General features: G+C 41.8%; 1 protein-coding gene across 2 annotated transcripts in view; it reads left to right on the top strand.

Moving 5' to 3' along the window:
- Positions 1 to 26609, top strand: part of TECPR2 (tectonin beta-propeller repeat containing 2) — a 147498-nt gene that overhangs the window by 103771 nt on the left and 17118 nt on the right. The window lies entirely within an intron of this gene.

Below are 26609 nucleotides of genomic sequence, written 5' to 3' on the forward strand. Positions count from 1 at the left end.
GAAATGTGTTTCATTGTCAGACCCCTTGAAATCAAGGGTAATCATTACATCTATCTTAATTCAGATGTGGTGTTACTTTCCTTTATGTTATTGTGTCATTTCATTGTGTATCTTGTTCTCTTTGTTGTGTTTTCTTTGTTCTGTGTCAGTTCATAGGAGTATTTTCAAGTTTCTCTGAATCCCAGTGATTGTTGTGTCTTATGGCACAGTAATATTCCATTGCTTTTAGATACCACAGTTTATTCCGGCATTTCCCAGTCAATGGGCATCACTTTCCTTCCAGTTCTTTGCTACCACAAAAAATATCACTATGGGGGGGCGGAGCCAAGATGGCGGCTGGTAAGCGCGGACTAGAATGAGCTCCGTACCCGAGTCCCTCCAAAAACCTATAAAAATGGCTCTGAACCAATTCTAGAACGGCAGAACCCACAGAACAGCAGAGGGAAGCAGGGCTCCAGCCCAGGACAGCCTGGATGGTCTCTGGGTGAGGTCTATTCCACACGGAGCTGGGAGCTGGGAGCTGGGAGCTGGGAGCTGGGAACGGAGTGGAGCAGAGCCCAGCCTGAGCGGCGTGGACGATCCAGACCAGAAGCCGGGCGGAGGGGGCTCTAGCGCCCTGAATATGTGAGCTGCGGCAGTTACCAGACCCCTCGACCCACAAACACCAAAGACTGCAGAGAAGGTTAGTGGGAAAAGCTGCGGGAGTGGAAGGAGTTGGAGTGGAAGGAGTTCGCAGTTCGGCTTCCAGCCCCGGGGGCAGTGGAGGTGGGGCAGCTACAGCTGTTGTTACTTCCGGCTCCAGGCCCACCTGGTGGGAGGAATTAAGTGGTGGATCAGAGCAGGAGTGCAACAGCCTGCTGAAGATCTAAGCCCAGTCTGGACTGGGGGTCCTTGGGGAAGGAGGAGTGCGGCTCTGACAGAGCTGGCACCTCCCCCCCAAACGTAGAACATAGAACTCTGTAATCTACAAGCAGTCATACCCCACTGAAAAACTCAAGGGTCAAGTTAGTTGGTTGGGAATATGGCCAGGCAGCGAAAACGCGCCCAGATTCAGTCTCAGACTGTGGATTCTTTCTTTGGTGACAAAGAAGACCAAAACATACAGCCTAAAGAAGACAACAAAGTCATAGAGCCTACAACAAAAGCCTCCAAGAAAAACATGAACTGGCCCCAGGCCATAGAAGAACTCAAAAAGGATTTGGAAAAGCAAGTTAGAGAAGTAGAGGAAAAATTGGGAAGAGAAATGAGAAGGATGCGAGAAAACCATGAAAAACAAGTCAATGACTTGCTAAAGGAGACCCAAAAAAACACTGAAAAATACACCGAAGAAAACAACACCTTAAAAAACAGACTAACTCAAATGGCAAAAGAGCTCCAAAAAGCCAATGAGGAGAAGAATGCCTTGAAAGGCAGAATTAGCCAAATGGAAAAGGAGGTCCAAAAGACCACTGAAGAAAATACTACTTTAAAAATTAGATTGGAGCAAGTAGAAGCTAGTGACTTTATGAGAAATCAGGATATTATAAAACAGAACCAGAGGAATGAAAAAATGGAAGACAATGTGAAATATCTCCTTGGAAAAACCACTGACCTGGAAAACAGATCCAGGAGAGAGAATTTAAAAATTATTGGACTACCTGAAAGCCATGACCAAAAAAAGAGCCTAGATGCCATCTTTCAGGAAATTATCAAGGAGAACTGCCCTGATATTCTAGAGCCACAGGGCAAAATAGAAATTGAAAGAATCCATCGATCGCCTCCTCAAATAGATCCAAAAAAGAAATCTCCTAGGAATATTGTTGCCAAATTCCAGAGCTCCCAGATCAAGGAGAAAATACTGCAAGCAGCCAGAAAGAAACAATTTGAGTATTGTGGAAACCCAATCAGAATAACCCAAGATCTGGCAGCTTCTACATTAAGAGATCGAAGGGCTTGGAATGCGATATTCCGGAGGTCAATGGAGCTAGGATTAAAACCTAGAATCACCTACCCAGCAAAACTGAGTATCATGTTCCAAGGCAAAATATGGAGTTTCAATAAAATAGAGGACTTTCAAGCTTTCTCAGTGAAAAGAGCAGAACTGAATAGAAAATTTGACTTTCAAACACAAGAATCAAGAGAAGCATGAAAAGGTAATCAAGAAACGGAAATTGCAAGGGACTTACTAAAGTTGAACTGTTTTGTTTACATTCCTACATGGAAAGATGATGAGTATGATTCATGAGACCTCAGTATTAGGGTAGTTGAAGGGAATATGCATATATATATATATATATATGTGTGTATATATATATATGTTTATGTATATATATAAGTGAATGTGTATGTATGTATATATCTATGTGTATATGTATGTATGTGTATATATATGTATATGTGTTTATATATATATATATATGTAAAAGAGAGAGAGCAGACACAGGGTGAGTTGAAGATGAAGGGAAGATATCTAAAAGAAATAAAAAGAAATTAAGGGATGAGAAAGTAACATACTGAGAGAGGGAGATAGGGAGAGATAGAATGGGGTGGATTATCTCGCATAAAGGTGGCAAGAGGAAGCAGTTCTATGGGAGGAGGGGAGAGGGCAGGTGAGGGGGGAATGAGTGAACCTTGCTCTCATCAGATTTGGCCTGAGGGGGAATACCATACATACTCAGTTGGGTATCTTACCCCACAGGAAAGAAGAGGGAGGAAGATAAAAAAAAAATAAAAGGTGGGGGGATGATGGAGGGGAGGGCAGATGGGGGTGGAGGTAATCAAAACAAACACTTTGGAAAGGGGACAGGGTCAAGGGAGAAAATTCAATAAAGCGGGATGGGTTGGGAAGGAGCAAAATGTAGTTAGCCTTTCACAACATGAGTATTGTGGAAGGGTTATACATAATAATACATGTGTGGCCTAGGTTGAATTGCTCAACTTCTTAGGGAGGGTGGGTGGAAAGGGAAGAGGGAAGAGAATTTGGAACTCAAAGTTTTAAAATCAGATGTTCAAAAACAAAAAAAGTTTTTGTATGCAACTAAAAAATAAGATACACAGGCAATGGGGCGTAGAAATTTATCTTGCCCTACAAGAAAGGAAGGGAAAAGGGGATGAGAGGGGAGGGGGGTGATAGAGGGGAGGGCTGACTGGGGAACAGGGCAACCAGAATATAAGCCATCTTGGAGTGGGGGGGAGGGTAGAAATGGGGAGAAAATTTGTAATTCAAAATGTTGTGAAAATCAATGCTGAAAACCAAATATGTTAAATAAATAAATTACATTTAAAAAAAAATATCACTATGAATATTTGTAATTATGAGACCTTTCTCTTCTGTCTTTGACCTGCTTGAGGCTATATGCCTGAGCCAAAGGATATGAACAATTTAGTCGCTTTTCTCCCATAATTATAAATTGTTTTTGAAACTATTAGACTAATTCATGACTCTACTAACAGTGTGTATACCTTTCTTTCTAGAGTACCCCAAACATTTACTATTTCTGAATTTTACTGTCTTTGCCAATTTGTTGAGTTGAAGTAAAACCTTGGAGTTGTTTTAATTTTAATTTATTTCATTAGCATTTGAAGTGTTTTTCATATGGCTCTTGATAATTTTCATTTCTTTTTTTGAAAATTCTTTCCTTGAATCCTTTGCCTCTTGTCTCCTGGAGAATGGCTTTTAGTCTTAATTATATGTGACATTTCCCTACATATATAGAATTTTAGACTTTGAAATATGATGGAAATACTTTTTCCTCAACTAACAGTTTCCTCTCTTCTCATAGCTGCATTGATTTTGTTTGTGCAAAATTTTTTTTTAATTTTATGAACTCAAAATTGTCTGTTTCATCTTTCATCTCTTCTGTCTCTTCTTTGGTTAGGAATTCTCCCTGACCATCATTATGAAAGGTACTTCCTTCTGTTGTCCTCTTAATTTTTTTAGGTGACCTCATATTTAATTTGTGTCTGTAATTATATATAGTGCATAATGCTTATGTAAGCCTATTTTTTGCCAAATGACAAAATTTTTCTACTAGTTCTTGTTGAATAAGGAATTCTTTCTGTAGTCATTTGTTTGCAACTACTTGAATTTATTAAACACTGGGCTAATGGATTTGATTGCTTCTCAGTCTTTGTTATTTAGTCTTCCACTCATCTATTTATTTTTTAAATGAATATTAAATAGTTTTGATTACTATGGTATTTCAGTAGTTTATCTAATAGTCCTAAGCCCCCTTCATTTAAAAAGAAATCTCCTTTGAGATTGTAGGCTTTTTATTCCTACAGACCAAATTTCGTAATAATTTTATTTCATTCTATAAGGTAAACCCATGGTAGTTTATGGTAAATTTATGTATTATAAATTTGGTACTATAAATTAATTTATGTAGTATCGTTATTATTATGTTGGCATGATCCAACCATAAACAATTAGTCTCTGTTTCAGTCTTCCTTTATGTGCCTCCTCCTTATGGTACCTTTATGTACCTCATTTTAAGAATGAGAAAACTGCTGTTAGGAGAGAGATAATTTGGCCAAATTCACATCTGAACCTAGAATCCAGTGCTTCCAATTGCAAATCAAATTTCTGTTTCTACTATATTATCTTGACTCCTCTAGTTTCCAGAGGGCATCTTTATGCCAAGAACAAGGTATGCTCAGCAAATTATTAATGTAAACCAGATTGCAAAGTGTACTTAAAGTACTTTAGAAGCCATGATCCACAGCATTTGTATGTTGTATATACCAATTACAAATCATTCAATTTTAAACATTTATTGATTGCCTATTATATGCAAGGCATTGTGCTAGGTAGTAAAGATACGAAAAGAAAGATGAAATTGTCCCTGTGTTTAATGATCTTATATTCCTCTGGTGGGAAAATAAATTATAAACATAAATAATGGGGGTGGAGGGTGGGGAAGGCAATTTGAGGAAATAAAGAAAAATTCATTTGTTTAAGCATTATGTATGGGTCAGGGCACTGTGCTAGTTCCTAGGGATAAAGTGACAAAAACAAAATAGCCCCTGCTCTCAAGGAGCTTATATTCTGCTAGGAAGAAACAACCTGAACACAGATTATATAATTATATATAATTACTATGCATGGCATATAACTACATGTTGTATATGTATATAGTATATAGTATATAGGAGGTAGTGCTTGAGCTGAGCCTTGAAGGAAGCTAGAGATTGTGTGAGTCAGCATTGGTGAGGAGGGATTGTATTAAAGACATGGGGAAATGGAATGTCATGTACGGATAAGAAACTATAAATAGGTCAGCTTGGCTGGACAGTAAAGTATAGGAATCAATCAACAAACATGAATTTATTAACTGTTTATTATGTTTCAGGCACTGGGGACACAAATACAAAGAGTGAAACAATTCCTACTCTTAAGGAGCAGAGAAAGAGAACAAGGACGTATACAAATGTATTCAGAATAAGTATAAAGAGAATAAATATGAAATAATTAAATATAAGTAGAGAGGGCACTAGCAATTGGGGAGATCATGAAAGCTTACTGTAGGTGGTGTTTGTGCCGCATTTTGTAGAAAAAAATTCTATGAGATAGACATGAAGACTTAAGTACATTGCAGGCATTAGGGACAGCCTCTGCATTGGCATGAGACAGAAGATGGAGAACAGTGAAGTTGAAAAGATAGGTTGGGGCTGGGTTCTAAAGCACTTTAAAAGCAAAAGCAGAGAGTTTGTATTTGATCACAGAAAGGGAGCCACTACAGTTGATTGAGGATGGGAGTCACATGATCAGACAGGAGTCACTTTGGCAGCAGAACAGGGGATGGATTGTGGTGTGAAAGGAATTAAAGAATGAGAACCAAATTAGGATGCTTTGCAATAATCTAGGTGACAGGTGAGGCCCTGAACCAACCAAGGTCATGGTTCTATGAGGACATAGAAGAGACTGGACATGAGAGACATTGTGGAGGAGGAAAGGCAAGATGTGGTAATTGATCGAATGGTAGGGTAAGGGAGAGTGAGGAGTCCTGGATAACATGAAGGTTACTATCCTGATTGTCTGGAAAGAGTAATCGTACCTTCAGAACAATTAAGGAATTTTGGCAAAGGGGAGGATTGGGGGGAGAAATTAGTTTCTCTTTTGGACATGTTGAATTTCATGTCTCCATGACATCCACTTTGAAATAAACAATATTCAGTTCTTGATGCATTATAGAAGCTCAGGTGGAAGATTGGGTCTGGATATATAGAAACCTATGTGACATCTGCAAAGATGGGATATTTAAATCCTGGGAGCTAATGAGGTCACAAAGAGAGAAAGTGTAGAGGGAGGAGAGTAAGAACCCAGGATAGTCCCAGAGGAGACACTCACTGTTAGTGAACATGACCTGAGGAAAATCTAGCAAAAGAGAACGAGGAGTGGTTGAACAGATAAGAGCAGAACCAGGAGAGAATAATTTCAAGAAAACCCAGAGTAGAAAGAATAACCAGGAGAACAGGGTGGTCAGATAAAGCAGAGAGGTCAAGAAGGATAAGGACCAAGAAAAGACTGTCCTATTCTGCAGTGAATACATCATTGGCAATTCTGGAGAGAGAAATTTCACTGGAGAGAAAAAGTCAGAAGCCAGATTCTAAAAGGTTGAATAGTGAATGAGAACAGGTGAAGCAATAAGTACAGTCAGTTTTTTTCCCTAAAAACTTGACTGAGAAAGAGAGGATCAACATTTTAGTTAGGTTAGATTGTTGTCCTTCCTTCTTGAAGAGGACCAAAATGACGTCACCATGCTAAAGTCAGGCTACAGGGTATCTGACTGTGGCTGATCGGACCATTACAAGCTCAGAATGCTCTACCCACAGGTTGGGCACAAATAGTGAATTTGTTCATCTCACATTTCTTTTGAGCTACTTCAATTTTGTTTTGCTTATAGAGCACAGAACCTTCTCTGATGAGGGCACACCATGCTGGGCAGTCCTGGGCCAGTGCCGTGTCACACAATCAATTCCAAAGTTCTTGAAGACATTGAGAATGCCCTTGTATCGCTTTTTCTGACCACCATGTGTGAGTTCTCCATAAAATAGTCTCTTTGGCAAGTGTACATTTGGCTTTGAACAACGTGGCCAGCCCATCTGAGTTGTGCTTTCAGCAGTAGTGTTTGAATACTTGGCATTTTAGTTCGAGAAAGGACCTCATTGTCTAGTATCTTATCCTGTCAGGTGATCTGCAGAATCTTCCTAAGACAATTCAAATGGAAGTGCTTCGGTTTCCCGGCATGGTGCTGATATACTGTCCAGGTTTCACAGGCAGACAACAATATGTGACAATAGTTTGAGTGGGTGGTAGGATCTAGTGATTTTATTAAGAATGGGGATTTTATTAAGAATGCCCTTTGGCACGTTTGAAGGCAGTAAGGAAGGAAGTAAAGAGTAGATAGAGTGTGATGTCAAAGGATTTTGAGCTCAAGAGAATTGGAGAAGGAGCTTGTGATTAATGTCCCAAATTTTATTAGTAAAGTAAGAAGCAAGAGAGAGCTGGGAGAGGGGGAAGTGATGTGTGTTGGGAAGCTTGAAAGAGAAATTTTGGGGAACATGACAAATGAAAATGCTGAGAGACAGAGTTTCTGGGTAATTAATAATCAACTTATTAATTAGGCTATCCAGCACTTAATATATTATGGTCATTGGTTTCTCTCCATAACCCAAGACACCAAAGGAGACCCTGAAATGCTTTAAATCCCTTCTGAAAGAGAACTCCCCTGACAAGTGAAGATCAACCTTGATCGGTGGAAATTTGGTGTGGAAGTGGGTTAAAAGTCTTCCGCTTTTCCTGCTAAGAACATGGCTTGATCATGAGACTTAGCAGCCTCAAGGCATCTGGGCAGGGAAAGTCATCTCCATCCAGACCTCTAGCTAGTTTTCTACTTCATGAGCTGAGTTGCCCTGAATTCTAATGGAGGGGATCAAGGACAGGGGGTTCCTCCCCCAGGCAAAGGCTTGCCCAGACTGAATTCTGTTTATACTCTAAACAGAAATTAGGTCTCCCAGTTGGGTGGGGTCCTGCCCATCTAGTTAATGAACCCAATAGGCTAGGAGCAAATCTCATCCCTCAGCCATGCCCTTCAGAGATTGACTGGCCTTTTCAGGAGCTAGGTTTTAACAAAAATAAAAGGAAAATGGTAGGTCACAAATTGATTAGTCATTAATATAGTAGTATAATATGAATTTCTCTAGGAATGAGGTAGGAACTCAGTTAGGAAGGAATAAAAGGATTGCGTTGCCTTCAGTGGGGGCCCATTTGACATTGGATAACATGGATTTACATAGTCAGCAGGGCTGTGTAACTTCCAACAAGGTTGTACTGTTTTAGCAGCACCTGAGTAAGATTGGGTATTGGCAAGGAATTCAAGAGGGAAGGAATTTGAGGACTGGTAAGACTATGGTGTCAAAGTGGTTAACTACAGGGTCAGTACTGGGAAAGGAAGAAAGTGAAGTCAGAGCAGGTAGTTATGGACAGATTATAGCAGAACATTTTTGATTAAGGAAGTGAAACACGGTAATGATGAGATCCAGGGCACGTGACCGGCTCTGTGCGACTGAATTGGAACAAGAGTAGGTCACGGGATTTAAAACGATTTAGGAATTAGGAGGTTATGGAGTTATGGAGAGCATCAACACCATGAAGGCTATAGTCCCTAGTATATAAGGAGTTGAGGAGAAAAAGAAAACAGTGACAAGGTGCCAAACTTGTTGAGAATGATCACAGTAAATAACTGCCAGAATCATCTGAATAGCATGGACTAAAAGAGAACAAGGTACAACAAGCCCAGAAGGGTAGGCTAGAGCCATATTATCATTGCCAAGCAGAGGTAAAAGGGAGCCACTCTGGCCTTCTTCAAAGGATCGACATGCTCAGAACTGTGCTTTAGAAATAACAACTGGAGGACTCAGGGAAGGCTTCATAGAGGATGTAGCATCTAAGCTGACTTGAGGAGGAAGCAGTTCCAGGTATGTAAGCCTTGCCAGAATAAATGCATGGTTAGCTTCGCTAGAACATAGAGTATCTGAGGAGATATTTATAAGAAATAAGACTGGAAAGGTACCTTGTAGGCAGATTCTTGAGGATTTTAAATTGCCTGCTGCTCAGGAGTTTGTGTTTCGCCCTAGAGGGGATATAGAGAGCCACTCGGATTAGAGGAGTGATGTGGCCAGACCTGTGCCTTGGGAAGATGATTTGGGCAGCCATGTGGAAGGAATGTTAATAGACTAGAAGATTGGAAACAGGACAAAGCCATTAGGAGGCTATTGCTGTGATCCATCGGAAAGGGGAGGAGGGAGGGCCTGAATTAAGGCAGCGGCCACGTGAGAGAATAGGAGAGAGATCTGAATAATGCTTCTGAGGTAGAATCCACAGGAATGTGGGAATAGAGGAGACATCAAACAGGAACAGCTTTATGAGAACGCACAATTTGTGAGGGGGAGCAATGTAAATAATTTGTAAAAACAGACTGGAACCAGAGGTCTTTAAGTACCCAACAGTGGGATTTGAATTTTACCCTCGAGGTGTCAAAGAGCTTCTTGAGGAAGGCAGTGCCATGGTCTCATAGTATCGTTATATAACTTTGTATGAGTACTTTAGGAATATCAGTCCGGCAGCTATGTGAGAAGGGACACTGGAGACAAGAAGACCAGTAAGGAGGCTATTCCAGTAGTCTAAGGAAAAGGCGACGAGGCTGCAATTAGGATGATTGTGGTCTGAGTAGAGAAAAGAATGAATGTAGGAAACGTTTAGGAGTTAGAATGGAAAACATTTGGCAATTGATTAGGTATGGAAGATGAGTAAGAGTGAGGAATCGAGAATGACCCCTGGGTTTTCGGAAGAATGGTAATATCCTTTATAAAACTAGGGAAGTGTTTCTTTCGATTCTTTCCATTTCTATTTTACCCTCTGGCTCTAGAATATCAGGGCAGTTCTCCTTGATAATTTCTTGAAAGATGATATCTAGGCCCTTTTTTTGATCATGGCTTTCAGGTAGTCCAATAATTTTTAAATGATCTCTCCTGGATCTATTTTCCAGGTCAGTGGTTTTTTCAATGAGATATTTCACATTGTCTTCCACTTATTCATTCCTTTGGTTCTGTTTTATAATATCTTGATTTCTCATAAAGTCACTAGCTTCCACTTGCTCCAATCTAATTTTTAAGGCAGTATTTTCTTCCGTGGTCTGTTGGACCTCCTTTTCCATTTGGCTAATTCTGCCTTTCAAGGCATTCTTCTCCTCATTGGCTTTTTGGAGCTCTTTTGCCATTTGAGTTAGTCTTATTTTTTAGGGTGTTATTTGCTTCAGTATTTTTTTGGGTCTCCTTTAGCAAGTCATTGACTTGTTTTTCATGGTTTTCTCGCATCCTTCTCATTTCTCTTCCCAATTTTTCCTCTACTTCTCTAAATTGCTTTTCCAAATCCTTTTTGAGCTCTTCCATGGCCTGAAACCAGTTCATGTTTTCCTTGGAGGCTTTTGGTGTAGGCTCTTTAACTTTGTTGACTTCTTCTGGCTGTACGTTTTGGTCTTGTTTGTCACCAAAGAAAGATTCCAAAGTCTGAGTCTGAATCTGAGAGCATTTTTGCTGCCTGGCCATGTTCCCAGCCCACTTACTTGACCCTTTAGTTTTTTGTCAGGGTATGACTGCTTGTAGAGTAAAGAGTACTTCGTTCCGAGCTTGAGGGGATGTGCTGTTGTTTTCAGAGCTATTTCTATACAGCCAGCTCTGCCACACCAGCACTCCTCCTTCCCCAAGAACCGCCAGCCAGGACCTGACTCAGATCTTAAGCAGGCTGTGAACTCCTGCTCTGATCCGCCACTTAATTCCTCCCACCAGGTGGGCCTGGGGCCAGAAGCAACTGCAGCTGTAGTTCTGTAGCTGCACCACCCCCACTGCCCCTGAGGTGGTGGCCAAACCTCGAACTCCTTCCACTCTGTCCCCCACAGCTTTTCCTACTAACCTTCTCTGTTGTCTTTGGTGTTTGTGGGTTGAGAAGTCTGGTAACTGCCACAGCTCACTGATTCAGGGTGCTAGCGTCTGTTCTGCCCAGCTCCTGGTCTGGTTGGTCTTGCCGCCACCCACGCTGGGCTCCGCTCTCCTCCTCTCCCAGCTCCGTGCATGTGCAATAGACCTCATCCAGCAACCATCCAGGCTGTCCTGGATCCCCGCTTCCCTCTGCTATTTTATGGGTTCTGCAGTTCTAGAATTTGTTCAGAGCCATTTTTTATAGGTTTTTGGAGGGACCTGGTGGGGAGCTTATGCAAGTCCCTGCTTTCCAGCCACCATCTTCAGTCCCTGTTGAGTTTGAGGTGCCTATGGGATGTACAGGTTGAGATGTCCAGCAGGTAAATTGGAAGATCCTGGACTAGAGTTCAAGAAGGAGATGAGGCCTAAATTCAGTAGTCGTCATCATAGAGATGATAGTTGAATCCATGGGAGCTGATAAGATCTCTGAAAGGGAAGAGAAGAGGGCCCAGGATAATAAGTGTGGAACACAGATGATGATCCTATGAAGGATAATGAGAGGGATCAGCCAGATCAACATAGCAGTGCCGTGAGAACCCAGGGAGGACAGAATATTTTAAAAGAGGGGGTGGGTAATAGTATCAGATGCTGCAGAGAGATCAAGAAAGATAAGGATAAGAAAAGGCCATTGGTTCTTAGCAGTAAACAGGTTATTGGTAACCTTGGGGAGAGCAGCTTTTGTTGAATGAGGTCAGAAACTATTGCAAGGGATTAAGAAGTGAGTGAGAGAAGAGCAAGTGAAGACAATGAGTGTAGTCAGCTTTCTTCCTGGAGTTTGTCTGTGAAAGAGAGGAGAGATATAAGATGACAGCTTGAGGAGATAGGGAATCAAGTAATACTTTTTTAACAAGCTGATTGAGACCTGGGCATTGTTTTAAGTGGCAGGGGAGAAGGCAGTGAATAGGAGAAATTGAGAACTAGGGACATGAGCATATTATCAAAGTACCTGAGAAGGGGTGATAGGATCAAGGCACAAGTTGGGGGGTTCACCTCAGCAAGATGGGCCACCTCATCTTCTGAGAATGGACAGAAGAATGGGGAATGATTTTCAGGTGATTGAAAAGTGTGGCATTGGAGAGTGGAAGAAGCTCATGACTGTTATCTTTTTTTTTTTTTTAGCTACATATATAAGGCCAGGGACCTTTACTGTAAGTGGTATGGAGAGGTGGTGTGAGTGGCTCTAAAAGAGAAGGTTTGGAGTAGTTACTGGGAGTTAATATGATATTCAGTGAAGGACAAATAAAAAGATTCGTTTACGATAGGGAGAGTCTAGTTAAAATTTTGTAACATTAATTTGTAGTGGTTGTGTGACTTTCTCAAGTGACATTCTTCAACATGAAGGTAGGAGCATAGAAGGCAGCTAATGGGAGTGATTTAGGGTTGGAATTTGGAAAGAAATTATTAATGGTAGGACAGGGAGCAGAGATCCAAGGGTGAAGAACATTATAAGGTTGAACTGGTAATGAAAAGGTCGAGATTTTGAAGGAAGTAGAGTGAAACCAGAGCAGGGGTAATGGCCTAGAAAAGCAGGGAGGGATAGAAGACTAGAGATTATAATAAGAACAGAAGATAGATCTTGGAGGGATGAGGGACCAGGAGAGAGGACAGGAAGTTACGATCAAATAGGAGTCGTGGAGGTAGAGGGAACACATGGTTGGTGAGGATGAGATCAGGATCATCATGTGGCTGAGATGGAATGAAAACTGAAGATCAGAGGAGTACAGGTGGCTGAAGGACTGGTGGCATAGGTTTCTGAGAGTCATCGAGATGTAAATTGAAGTCTTTAAAAATAAAGGCAGGGGTTATTTATGGTAGAAAGAAAGACTTTGAAAAAGGGAGAATGCCGTTGGGGGGATCTGGATAAGGTGATATATTTGAATGGAGGCTCGGAGGAGAAGTAGTCCTAGGATCACAGAAGGAGGGTTTAGGAAGGTCATCTAGTCCGACCCTTTCATTTTAAAGAAGAAATTGTAACTTAGGGAGGCTAAGTGCCTTGTCCAAAGTCACACTGAAAGTAAGCATCAGAGATGTGATTCAAACCCAGGTCCTCCAATTCCAGCATTCTTTCCACAGAACCATGCTGCAGGGAGGAAAAGTAGGTAAAGACTATGCCAAAGTAGCTACAGTGACTTTTTGATCTTTCTTGGCAAAGTGGCTGTGTACTTTCCTGCTCTAAAGCAACTCCATTCAGTCTGCAGGGATGGAAGGAGTTACCATACTTCCAAAATAATTAATCCATTGAAGTATTCGCTTCACTTCTAAACTTCCAGGACCAACAAAGCCCTACAAGAGTTAGGAGTTCCAAGAAACTGATGCGGGGGAATGTTTGAAGATGGATAGGACTCTCTTCTGACCAACTGTGCCTGATTCTAAATGACCCCAAACAGGAGATTTTTCTCTACATGGAAGGTTTTACATGTGAGCTTCTGAAGAATTAGTAATCTAGAAAGATTAGGCTATAATATTGATTTAAGAGTGAACTGCCAACCCAAGTATGACTGATGGAAAATGGAAAGCACTTGATAAGTTTATTTTCATTAAATGTACAAAAAAATTCATAAAAATGTAATCTCTTCAATATATTTTAGAATTTAAGTCAAAAGAAGAAATTGTTTACCTCAGGGATGTATTCAGTTTAGGTGCTTTTTAAAAGAGCAGCCTAAAGTAACACAGTGAGTGATGGTAGGAGGAGGGCCTGGAACTAGTAAGTAGTAAGGAACAAAAATATTTGCTTCCTACTCCTGGACTAGTCAGCTGATTAGCAATTATTAAACACTTACTCTGAGCCAAGCACTGGGTCTACAAAGAAAGGCAAAAGCATGGTTTCTGCCCTCAAGGAGTTCATGTTCTAATGTGAGAGAAAACCTGCAAGTAACTATGTACATACAAGATATATCCAACGTAAATGGAAAGTACTCTCATAGAGAATCGATCAGTCAATATTTATTAAGTGTTTACTATGTGCTAGGCATTGGGCTAAACACTGGGGATACAAAAGGAGGCAAAACACAATCCTTTCCCTAAAAGAAATGACAATCTGAGGCAAACAAATATGCACAAACATTCTATATACAGGATAAATAGGAAATAATTAACAGAGGGAAGGCACTAAAATTAAGAGGGATCAGGAAAGGCTTCCTGTAAGAGATTAGATTTTAGTTGGAACTTAAAGGAAGCCAAGGAGGTCAGTAAGCAGAGCTGAGAGAGGGCATTCTAGGCATGGGAGACTGCCAGAGAAAATGCCTGGAGATGGAGTGTCTGGTTCATGGAACAACAAGAAGGCCAATGTCACAGGATTGAAGAGTGTGTGACAAGAGAGTAAGGTATAAGGAAGGTACAAGGGAGCTAGGTTATGAAGAGCTTTGAATACCAGATAAGTTTGCATTTGGTCCTGGAGGTATAGGGAGCCACTGGACTTTATTGAGGGGGATGAAGGGGTGATGTGGTCTGACCCGTATTTTAAGAACATCACTTTAGTAACTGAATGGAGGATGGATGGACTGTGGAGAGACTTAAGACAGGCTGTTGCAGTAGTCCAGACATGAGGTGATAGGGCCTGCACCAGAGTGGTGGAAATTTCAGAAGAGAGAATTGGGCCTGTTGGAGAGATGTGGCGAAGGTGACATTGACGGGCCTTGGCAACAGATTAGATTGGGGGGTGAGAGATAGTGAGGAGTCAAAGATGACTGCTAGGTTGTGAGCCTGAAAGACTAGAAGGATAATGTTGCCCTAGACATTAATATGAAAGGTAGGAGGCAGGAGTATAGGGGGAAAGATAATGAATTCAGTTTTGGACATGTTGAGTTTAAGATGTCTATTGGACATCCTGTTCAAGACATCTGAAAGGCAGTTGGAGATGCAAGATTGGAGGTCAGCAGGGCTTTTGAGGCAGGATAGATAGATTTGAGAATCATCAGCATAGGGGCAGCTAGGTGGAGCAGTGAGTATAGCACCAGCCCTGGAGTCAGGAGGACCTGAGTTCAAATCTAACCTCAGACACTTGACATACTTACTAGCTGTGTGACCTTGGGCAAGTCACTTAACTCCAATTGCCCTGCCTTCCCCCCTCCAAAAAAAAAAAAAGAATCATCAGCATAGATAGTAATTAAATCCATGGGAGCTGATGAGATCACCAAGTGAAGTAGTATAGAGGGAGAAGAGAAGGGGACCCAGGACAGAACCCTGAGGAACATCTGCAGTTAGAGAGTGTGGTCTGGAGGAAGATCCAGCAAAAGAGGCATAGAAGGGGTACTTAGACAGGTAGGAGGAGAACCAGGATAGAGTGGTGGCTTGAAAACCTAGAGAGAAGAGAGGATCAAAGAGGAGAAAGTGATCAACAGCATCAGAGGGTGCGGAGAGGTCAAGAACAATGAAGATTGAGAAAAGACCATTGGATATGGCAACTAGGAGATCTTTAGTAACTTTGGAGAGAATAGGTTCAGATCATAAGGGATTAAGAAGAGAGTGAGAGGAGAGAAAGTAAAGGCACTGGTTGTAGATGGCCTTTTCTAGGAATTTAGCTACAAAGAGTAGAAGAGATATAGGACCATATCAGCAAGGATAGTACCATCAAATAGAGAGTTTTTTGAGGATGAGGGAGCTGTGGACATGTTTTTAGATGGTAGGAGTTGAGCCAGTAGACAGAGAGAAATTGAAAATAAGTGATAGAGTAGGAATGACCAGAGGGAGTTGGAGAAGACAGGATGGGATGGGATCACTTGGCAAGAAGACAAGGCCACCTCTTCATGTGAGATGTGTGAAGAGGGAGAAAGTGTCAGAAGGCACTTGAGTGATAAAAAGTTGCCTTATGTTGGTGTAGATGGAATGTGTTGCTTTGGGTAAAATGGAAGACACCCAGCTTAGCCCCTTGCTGCCTTCACTTGGGACATGCTATGCCCAGGAGGAGATAGAAAGGTACCAATGGTGTGGTCAAAAGAAGGCCTGGCTTCTCTTCTCCCTGAGGACACTGGAAGCAATAGACTCCTTGTGTAGGGGGAAGTTACTTAAGGTCAGATGGAAGATGCCCAACCTACCCCCTTTTTGCCTTCCCTGAGGGGATACTGTGCCCAGCAGGAGACAGAAGGCACAAGGCACCGTAAGAGGAAGTCATTCCTGCCAAAGGTCATACTCTGGGACTTTTATTAAGTAGCAACCCAATTCAAAAGCCAAGCATTCCAACATCTGGAAGCATAGAAGAGAGACAGAAAACAGTCTATAGCATTGGAAAGACATCCCTAACCCTGAGTGCAGCCATCTCGGGGCTTGAATTGCCTATGGGAATGAGCCTGTTGACTATGCTATACGTGGCCTCGTAAAACCTTTTACTTTCAGAGGCTACAAGTAGTGGTTTCAGTAGACTGCTGCTAGACTTAGTCAATATTAGCCTGCTGGGAAGTTCTGCATTTTCAGAGTAACTGAACTGCTTGAATCCAATCCCCTTTGGTCTTGGTTTTCTACCCTGGATATTCCACTCCAGGCATATGTGTGGGGCTCAAGATTAGAACTGAGTCCCCAACCTCTCCAACCCTCCTCAGCTCTTAGACTCAGAGCCACACAGTTAAGTTTCTGGAACTTGTTCCTTGCTCTGTACATAGGTAGGGTCTCTCTCACTCTCAACCATCCCTCTCTGCCCTGGAACTGTGACCTGAAGCTGGATAATGGGCTGCAGAGCTGTAAGCTAGCACCTGTTCTTGTTCTCAGTGCTGGTTCAGGGGAGAGATCCCCTGAGATCTCTTTCTAGCTCTGGTCATCAGTCACAGCCCCCTTACTGTCCCTGGGTTCTAAAAGACAGTTTCTGCCCCAGGGTCCATAGACCTCTTATTTTCCTAAGCTTCCCTGGGCTGGAAAATTACTCATTGTGACTTTTTCTTGGCTTTCCCAATCAGAATTCAACTGGCATGTTTTCTAGGTTGTTGTGGAGGAGATATGTTGGGTGAACTGAGCTAATTCTCACCCTTCTATCTTGACGCCACCCCCTCTTGTACAGAATAGTGGACAGAGTACTAGACTTAGAATCAGGAGACCTGGTTTGAATCCTACTTCAGATACTTACTAGCTATAGGATTTTTTTGTTGTTCAGGCATTTCAGTTATGTCTGATTCTTTGTGACCCCATTTGGGATTTTCTTGGCAAAGATACAAGACTAGTTTGCCATTTCCTTCTCTATCTCATTTTTCTTTAACAGATGAGGGACTGAGGCAAACTGAGGCAAACTGGGTTAAGGGACTTGCTCAGGGTCATAGAGCTAGTGTGTCTGAGGACAGACTTGAACTCATGAAGATGAGTCTTCTTGACTCCAGGCCCAGTGCTCCATGCACTGTGCCCCCTAGCTGCCCCATGAGATAAGCAAGGCACTTAGCCATTCAGTCTCATTTTCCGCATCTCTAAATGGCAATGATGATACGTTCACTACCTGCCTTACAGAGTTTGGAGGAAAATGCTAGAAAATGCTTTGAAAACGTTAAAGAGTTATATAAACATGTTTTTATCGAGTAGCCTATTGCCTACTTTGAGATATGTATTTGAAAGTAATAAAACTCCATTTTTAAAAGAACATTGAAACTATGATTCAGGCCTTTTATTAATTACCTTGGTCAACTTTGTGCACCTTTCCCCCCTCCCATCTACTCTTTGTTAGCACCAATTATGAAAACTCAGAATTGGAAGGGACCTCAGAGATCATCTAGTCTAATCTATATTGGAACAGGAAGCTCCTCTCCAACATCTCTGACAAGAGGCAATGGCTACCTTAAGCTACTGTTCAGCTCTGACATTTTTACTCTAATTATAATGGTTTCCATAAGCATCACTCAGGCAACAAACACACTAATCACCTACTCCGTGAAAGACACTGTAGAGATAAAAAGAAAGGCAAGAAATAGTTCCTCTCACAGCCTAATGGGAGAGATATCATATAAGCAACCAGGTATGAACAAGGTATAGACAAGATAAAGTAGAAGTGATGAGCAGAGGGAAGGTGCTGATAGAAGGGGGATCAGGAAAGACTTCTTTTTAGATGATGAGATTTCATCTCTGACCTGACAGAAACCAGGGAAGCGAGAGGCAGAGACGAGGAGGGAGAGAATTCTGGGAGGTTTCTTTGGACATAATTGTCACAGTTTTAACTTTTAGATCATACTGTCCTCTCCTGTAATTAATAATCGAAACTATTTAAACTCGGCACATTGGGAAGAAACTTGTTTTCCATTCATTTCCCTTCTCGAATTATGTTGATGTTTTCAAAGCCTACATGGTTTCTTTACATCATTTTACCTACCTATTCCTCCTCTAGAGCACAATTTAACAGTGCTTGAAAATGTAATTGGTTTTGTTGCTATGGTAAGTATGTTTCTAAGTGAATACTTGCAATTAAGTAGCTTGTTTTATTGTGGGATGTTTGTTCAAGGATGCCCATGGTGAGGTTGCTGGGTGCAGAGTTGCTATACAGCTGGCACGTAAATGATCAGTACTTGAACAAAAAATGCTTAAAATGAGGGGGAAAGGGAATGGAATTTTGTACAAGAGCCAGAGGGTTGGTGGAATTCTGAAGTTCTAAACTTTTGAAACCTTATAATACATGGTGATGGAGTCATATGTTCTCACAGAACTCAGCAGCGGAGAAAGCAGTGCAGGATTCAATTGAGCCGATATGTTTTAAGCGCCTGTCGGGTTCAGGAGCAGAGTATTCAGTATCATGCACAGAGGGGTACTCGCTAGGATCACAAAGGATAAAGGATTTTATTTCACAGAAACTATGGAGAGCTAGAAGAATTTTTCAATGATCCACATAATATGTGTGATGTTTGTCATTCTGCCAAAGTGGCGGTGACTTAGTATTGACTAAGCAGCAATGATCATTCAAATTCAGTGAATTGAGCACCTGTTATGTGCAGAGCCCCACACTGTATACTAAGGGAGGCATAAAGTTTGGGTAAGATGAAGTCTCTGACCACTAAAGTTTATAATCTATGAGGGAAATGAGATCCATCCACAGCTAACAGATCACTTTTATGCAAAGTCCAAGGAAGAAGTCTGTCACTGACTGCAGGAATCAAGGAAGACCTCATGAAAGAGATGGCATTTGGAAGGTGGAGCCAACTTGGCAGAATAAGACCAGCATTCTTGCCAAGCTCTTCCAACAGCTCCTCTATAACAACTTTTTTCCAGCCCAGGATAGTTTAGGAAGACAAAGAAGTTTATAGACACTGGGATAGGGGCTGGGACTACAATGCAGTGGAAGCTTTACCAGCTGTGGGATTTGGAAGAGGGGCCATAGCAAGAGTACCCAGGGATGGTAAGGGACTAAACACCTGATCAGACAGAGATTCCAGAAGACCCCTGCTAGCTTTGAGTGCCATTTGGCAGCTCTGTTGCCCATTACACAGTTTCAGGTTGCAATCCCAGAGTAGAGAGGAGCAGTTGTAGTCGTTAGAGAGCAAGGGCCCTACCTGGGTGAGAAGCAGAGGGTAGATCAGAAGGGCAGTGACCAGACCTTTCCCCAGATCATACTGCTTTGGAAGCCCTGAAAATGTACAGGCCACACCAACTAAAAGTAGCAGAAGGTCATGCCCCCCAAAGTTAAGCAGAACACAACTCTAACATAAAGTCTAAAGTCATGAAACAGACTGGAAATATTAGCAAATACCACAAAAAAAAACCTTGACCATAAAAGGCTACTCAGAAGACAACTACTTAAAATCTACAAGCAAAGCATCAAAGAAAGATGCAGATTGGACAGAAGCTCAACAAGAATTCTAGAAGAGCTAAATAAAGCATTTTTAAAAAGAGCAAAAAAAAATTTAGAAATCAGATAGGAGTGGTAGAGAAAAAAATTGGGAAAGAAATGAAAGGTATGTAAGAAAATTATGAGAGAATTAACAGCTTGGTAAATGGGACACAAAAAAACCCTGAAGAAAATAACTTCTTAAAAATTAGAATTGGCCACATGGTAAAAGAGGTACAAAACCCCACTGAAGAAAATAACTCCTTAAAAATTAGAACTCGTCAAGTGGAACCTAATGATTCCATGAGACATTAGGAAATAATCAAACTAAGTCAAAAGAATGAAAAATAATAGTAGGAAATGTGAAATATCTCATAGGAAAAACAACTGACCTGGAAAACAAATCAATGAGAGATATTTTAAGAATTATTGGGCAATCTGAAAGCCATGATCCAAAAAAGAACCTAGACAACAGATTTCAAGAAATTAAAAGGAAAACTGCCCAGATATCTTAGAACCAAAGGACAAAGTAGAAATTAAAAGAGCCCTCCTGAAAGAAATTCCAAAACAATCATTCCCAGGAATATTATAAACAAAATCCAGAGCTCCCAAGTCAAGGATAAAATATTGCATGCAGCCAGAAATAAAATTTTAATATTGTTGTAGCCACAGTCAAGATCACTAGGACTTAGCAGCTACTACTGTAAAGGAATGGAGGGCTAAACAATATGATATTCTGGAGCTAGGATTACAACCAAGAATAATCTAGCTAGCAAAACTGAGTATGGGTGGGGGAAGGAGATGGATAATGAAATAGAGGATTTTCAAGCACTCCTGATGAAAAGACCAGAGCTGGATTTCGACATTCATACACAAAACTCAAGAAGAAGAGATGCTATTCATGTTGACTTGGGGAGGGAGAGGTGCAGAGCGGGGACAGATACTGTGTCTGTCTTTCCCGAATTGTAAATGCAGCTACCCAGAAGTCTGCTCCCGCTACTGTCCAGCTTGGAAGTTTTGGCCTGTTCTGATTCCAGACTGAGTTAGTTTTCCCCTCCTTAGCCTGGTGGTTTCCCAATGCCAGGGGCTCCCCATATCGATGCTGGACTTTGTGCAGATAGTGGATTGGTTTAGCTCTGCTACTTCTCAGATCTCTTGAGCTCAAGTAATATGCAAGCCTCAGTCTCCCTGGTAGCAAGGAAGTCAGAAGGATCTGAGTTCAAATGTGACCTTAGACACTTACTAGTTATGTGAGCTGGAGAAGGAAATGGCAAATCACTTTTGCCAAGAAAACCCCAAATGGGGTCATGAAAAATCAGATATGACTGAGCCACAACTGCTGTATATATTTCTGTAGGTATTGAAGGCTTGCGGATTACATGATCCATCTGTGACATAAGACAAAACTCCACACTAAATTTCATTTTATTTCTTTAGAGTCACTACTCTTTTGTCTTAACCACATTTTACAAAAAAACTTCAACATTTCCATATATTTTAAGACTAAGTCTAACTGAATCTTAAACTTTTAAAAAGCTTTGGAAAGGTGACTAGTATAGGGAAGAGAGTCAGAATTAGAGCACAGTATAGTGGAGAGAGCACTGGATTCCAGACTAAAAGACCTGGATTCTGTCTCTAAAAGCTCTAGTTCTGCCTCTGACTTACTCTATCGATTTGGTCAAATCCGTTTCTGCTGTACTTATCCAAGGCTTCAGTTCTGTTGCCTACAAAATAAGGGGCTTGGCCCACTTAGATTATCATTCCTAGATGATATCCAAGGTCTCTTTCAGCTTCAACTTTCTGGAATCAGTCATAGAATTACAGAGTTGGGAGAGGTTTCAGAGACCACTGAATCCAGCCCGTACACAAATCCATCTACACAGTGCCCACCACCTCCCCTTTAGTGTCTATTGAACTTCCAACAATTCTTTGAGGCAGGTGCTATTTTTTTTTAATAAATGAGTCTTGAAAAGGTTACTTGATGTCCAAGGGTCATACAGCAAATAAGTGGCAGAAGGGACTCAAACCTAGTTCTGCCCACTCAAGATTCACTACCCTTTCAACTCTCTAGCTACCTCCCCATTGACTTACCATTCCCCAAACTTCTCCCAGTTTCCTACCTCTGCATCTTTGCTCAAGCACAAGTTCCTTTACCTGAAATGCCCGCTCATTTTCCTGACTCCACCAGTATTTGCACCTCCACAAAGCCTTCTCTGTTGCACTCCCATCCAGAAATGATCTCCTGATCTCCCCTTCTACTGAACTCATTACAGAAATAATAACAGTCACTTATTTTTATAATGTGGGGTTTGTTCACGTGGTGCTTTTCTCAAAAAATGCTGTAAATGAGATTTGTTGTTAAGGCATTTCAGTTGTGTCTAACTCTTCATGACCCCATTTGGGGTTTTCTTGGCAAAGATACTGGAGTGGTTTGCCATTTCCTTTTCTAAGTAATGAAGAGTCAGACACAACTGAAAAGACTGAACAACTCTCAGACACTCAAATGTACAAACAAGGAGTTAGCGAAGGATAAGTCAAGTGTGAGAAAACTGGAAAAGTAGGAAGGAGCAAAAGGGCCAAGTTATGGAGAAATTAAAATGACAGAGGAGTTCATGTTTGATCCTGGAGGTAATAGGGAGCCACAAGAGCTCATTGACCAGAAGGATGACACACATCCATGAGATTACATTCATTAAAGTGAGTAAAGGGATGGATTAGAGGGAGGGAGAGCCTGGGGAGATAAGAAAACAAAGTAGAAGGCTGTTATGTAATAGTGCAGATCATTCCATTAGTTCTTTCAAGAAGGAAGGTTCTATATATGGCCAGGGAAAAGGACATTCAGCTGTGACAGCACCACTACAGGCAGATGTTAGAATAAGAGTGGCATGTATTAATTTGAAAAATTCCATTCCTAGCTTTGCCAGTGACTTTATGTCGAGGCAAAACAGTGTTCCCTTGTGAGACCTCAGAATCCTCCTATATAACATGCTGGAGGGGATCATCTCAAAGGCTGTCGGCACTGCCATTTTATAATTCTGTATCAGATGGATCAGACTCATTTTTAATTATCCAGAAACCCTAGGACCCAAACAATTAGTATGCTGGATTCATACATTTCCACTGGATCTAGAGCTGCAAAGAAGCTTAGAGGTCATCTGGTCCAACTTCCTCATTGTACAGAGAGAAGGAAGCCAAGGGGACACAAAGATTATGATTTTCCCAAGGGTCCATATGCCTTTGCATTTTCAGGCACTCCTAAAGCTCCCTGTTGATTTCTGCTTGCTGCATAAGCATCTGCCATTTGCTTACCTCCTTGAATCCCTTAACTCAAAAAAAAAAAAAACCAAGAAATTGGGGGTAATAATGAAGGGGGGAGGATCTGGTGAAATACTTCTTTCCATGGTAAAAATAGTCTTTCATTTGTCATTGCTGCTGGTGTCCGTGACATTTACAGGGATAACCAGCCAAAATACAGAGTAACAGCTGCAGCTATGGATGGATAACAGAAAAAAAAATGCCCCGAAGCTGAGTGATGGGAGTGTAACATAGGCAGGGTGCAGTTAAGCCAGAGGACAAAAGGTAAAGTTGTAGCTAAGAATGCATGCAATATGGGTTGTCTATAAAGTGACTGTTTTGGCTCCGTACAACTTAGTGCTAATAATGGCAACCCAGTTTTGATTCTTAATATATTGATTTTCTTCTACCAGTAGCAATTTCCTGCCCTCCCTTTCCTGCCATAAGCCTCTCCCAGAAAATCACAATGACGGAATTCCCCCAAGTGTGACCGCTGTCCTTGCTCAGATCTCCCCTTCCACCAAAGGCAGTGGTGTTCATTCCAGTGGAGGTGTCTCTTGAGCTGAGCCCAGGCTCTGACAGGTCCTTAAAAATGTTAATTGCCTAGTATGTGCAAGATGCTGGGCTGCAAGTATGAATACAAACTACCTCCTGAGCTGATGGAGCATATAGTCTCCTTGGGGCTATGAGAGAGAGGCAGCTTGGCACAGTGGAAAGGGCACAAGTGCTTAAGTCAGGTGGCCAGGGTTCAAATCCCACCTCTGACACGTAATGACTGACAAGTCAGTCTCAGTTTCCTCATCTGTAAAATTAGAGTTGGCTCTAAATAGATGATTGTATGGCCCAGAGTTAAGTTCAGGGTCGTTCACATGCTATGTGACCTTGGGCAAATGACTTTATGTCTCACCGTTCCCATCCATCTCATAGAGATCAACTGAGATAACATAAGCACAGTCCATCAGGAACCATAATGTGTTCTGTAAGACACGTCAATAAATATCTTCCTTCGGGGCTTCACTCAGATGCCGCCTCATTTACGTGGCCTTCTCTGGTATGGGAGGACAGAAGGGCGGGCGTGTGGGAAGTTTTCCCAGTGGCTTCAGCACAGCTCTTGTCGTGAGCTGGTAACAAGGTGTATGAGTGCTGAGACCCCATGCAGAAACGTCGAGTTGGAAACTTACTAATTCGAGGGAGAAGAGTGGTGTGGGGAGATAAGGATGGGCGTAGTTGTGCTAGAGACAAGCTCCATGATGGGCTACCGTGGACAGGTTGAAATGCTGCCCATCTTCCTGCCCCTCCTGTTGATCACATGACAGGTAGATCACCTATTGTGTTCACGTGCCCCTTCTTTTGGAGGCCACTGACCCAGGGCACTGAGAAGTTTAGTGATTTGCCTAAGATCACACAGCCAGGGTTTCAGAAGGTAGGACTTGAATCCAGGTCTCACTTGCTCTTAGGCTGGCTTGCTCCCAGTTGCCACTTCCAGGTTCTCCCCTTACCTCCATTACTCAGTAATCTTTCTTCCTTTGAAGTTCATGCTATTCATACCTACCATCCAGTCAAAATCCTGGTAGCTGTTGTCTACAGACCCCCAGGTCACTCCCATTCCTTCTTCAGTGAGTTTGGTACGTGGCTCACAATTTTTCTCTTCTGTCCAACTCCTGCCCTCATACTAGGAGACTCAAACATACATCTTTACTGTACCTCAAACAGTATATAGACTGAGTCTATACTCAGTTTCTCAACCTACCCACTTCCCATTAGACTCTATCTCTACCCCACCTTAGCCACACACAAAAATGGCCATGCCCATAATCTTGCCATCACCTCCATGTTCAAGAATTCTGAAATCCCCTTATCTAACTACAACCTATTGACTTTTCACCTCTCCCCTTTATAAGGGTGCTTCCCTTATAAAACCCTACTTTGTCCACAGTGTGATCTCCAGCCTCCTTGACCCCTCAGTTCTCTCCCAGATCATCTCGCCTGCACTAGCCACTTTCTTCTCTCTTCCCCATCTTGCTCCCCGGTGAACCTTTTCAACTCCACACTGTCATCCTGTCTTGAATCCCTACCTCTCTTACCATATCAATGATTATGCCCAGCCAGTCCTCACACTTGGGTCACCTCCACCATTCATCACCTTTGCTCCTACACGTGCTGCTCAAAGAAGGTGAACTTAGCGCACAGTGGGTGCTTAATAAATGTTTGTTGATCGACTGAATGATTTTGATCAGTTCTGTCTCATTGCCTCTTGTATATTTTATAAATATGAGTTACTATCATTGTAACATTCTAGATTATCATGGCTAACTGAAGCCATGAAAACCACAAATTGAAATACATACATAGCTCACTTGACAAGACTACAACCTAGCCTTTTTTTTTACTTTTAAGACCTATGCTCTTGGTAGTGGCATTTTAGCGAGCATCTTCAGCCTTCTTTTACCAAAGTAGTAATAACAAATACTTATTAAGCTCCTGCTACACATAAGGAACCAGAGGTGCTAAGGAAACAAAGACAAAAATCAAACAGCCCCAGCTCTCATGAAGCTTATGTTCTATGGGGAAGACAATATGTACACATGGAAGTATATGCAAAATAAATGCAAGGTAATTTTAGTGTAGGAAGCGTTAGCAGTTGGGAGGAAAGAAAAGGCCTCATGTGGCATTTGAGCTGAGCTTTGAATGAAACTCAGGAGTCTAAGAGGCAGAGGTCGGAAGGGAGTGTGTGTTAGGTTTGAGGGATGGGTCATGTGAGGCCTGGAGACAGGAACACGACCAATGAATAGCAGACCTGGAATTCAGTCCCAGGCTTCTGATTTTATATCAAGTTCTTTTTCCTCCCATACGAGGCAGCCTCCCTGTTCTGAGAGAGATTTTTTCCTGGAAGATTTGCCATTTGAACAGAGCATCCTTCATTTCACCTGAGCTAACATTTATTAAAGGCCTACTTTTGTGGGTTATTTTCTATTTAAGTCAGAAACAGCTTGTTAGGACCCCGTTAGTCATATGCATTTCTTTCTTCTCATTGTCTGTAATGAACAGCATTTTGGTCACACATTCCTTGTCATAGTTTATGGCTGTTGATGTAAGTTTTGATTTTCTTATTGGGGAAGTTGGGGCGGAGGCAGGTAGATTTCATATTCCTGGGGCAATTGTGCTAGTCTGAGCCATCACAGTGCTTGTGTGTCAGCTGTGTCAGTCCAGTCAGACTGAAGGTTTAAGTCCCAGTCAAGGAAAGGGAGTACACAGGCAGCTGGTCAGAGCTTTCTTTTTGGCATGGACCCATGAACTCTCATTGCCACTCCTGTTTGCCAGATGAGTTCCACACACTGGAGTACATTTGGAAGTATCTAATGGAAGTTAACAGTCTTCTATTAAGTGACATAACATTCAGCTGAGCTGCCCGCTGCTAGGGAATTCAGAGTTAGAGCTTCGGCTACTGCCATTGGGATTTTCCTCAACTTTTACCAAGCTTGAGGACCCACACTGCCCATGAGGAGGTGGTACAGTGGACTAACAATGTTTAGATTTTCAGTTTTTAGCAGCATGCATCAGCAAAAGTTACTGTCTG

Source organism: Trichosurus vulpecula, chromosome 3, assembly GCF_011100635.1.
Source record: "Trichosurus vulpecula isolate mTriVul1 chromosome 3, mTriVul1.pri, whole genome shotgun sequence".
In the NCBI taxonomy this organism is placed as follows: domain Eukaryota; kingdom Metazoa; phylum Chordata; class Mammalia; order Diprotodontia; family Phalangeridae; genus Trichosurus; species Trichosurus vulpecula.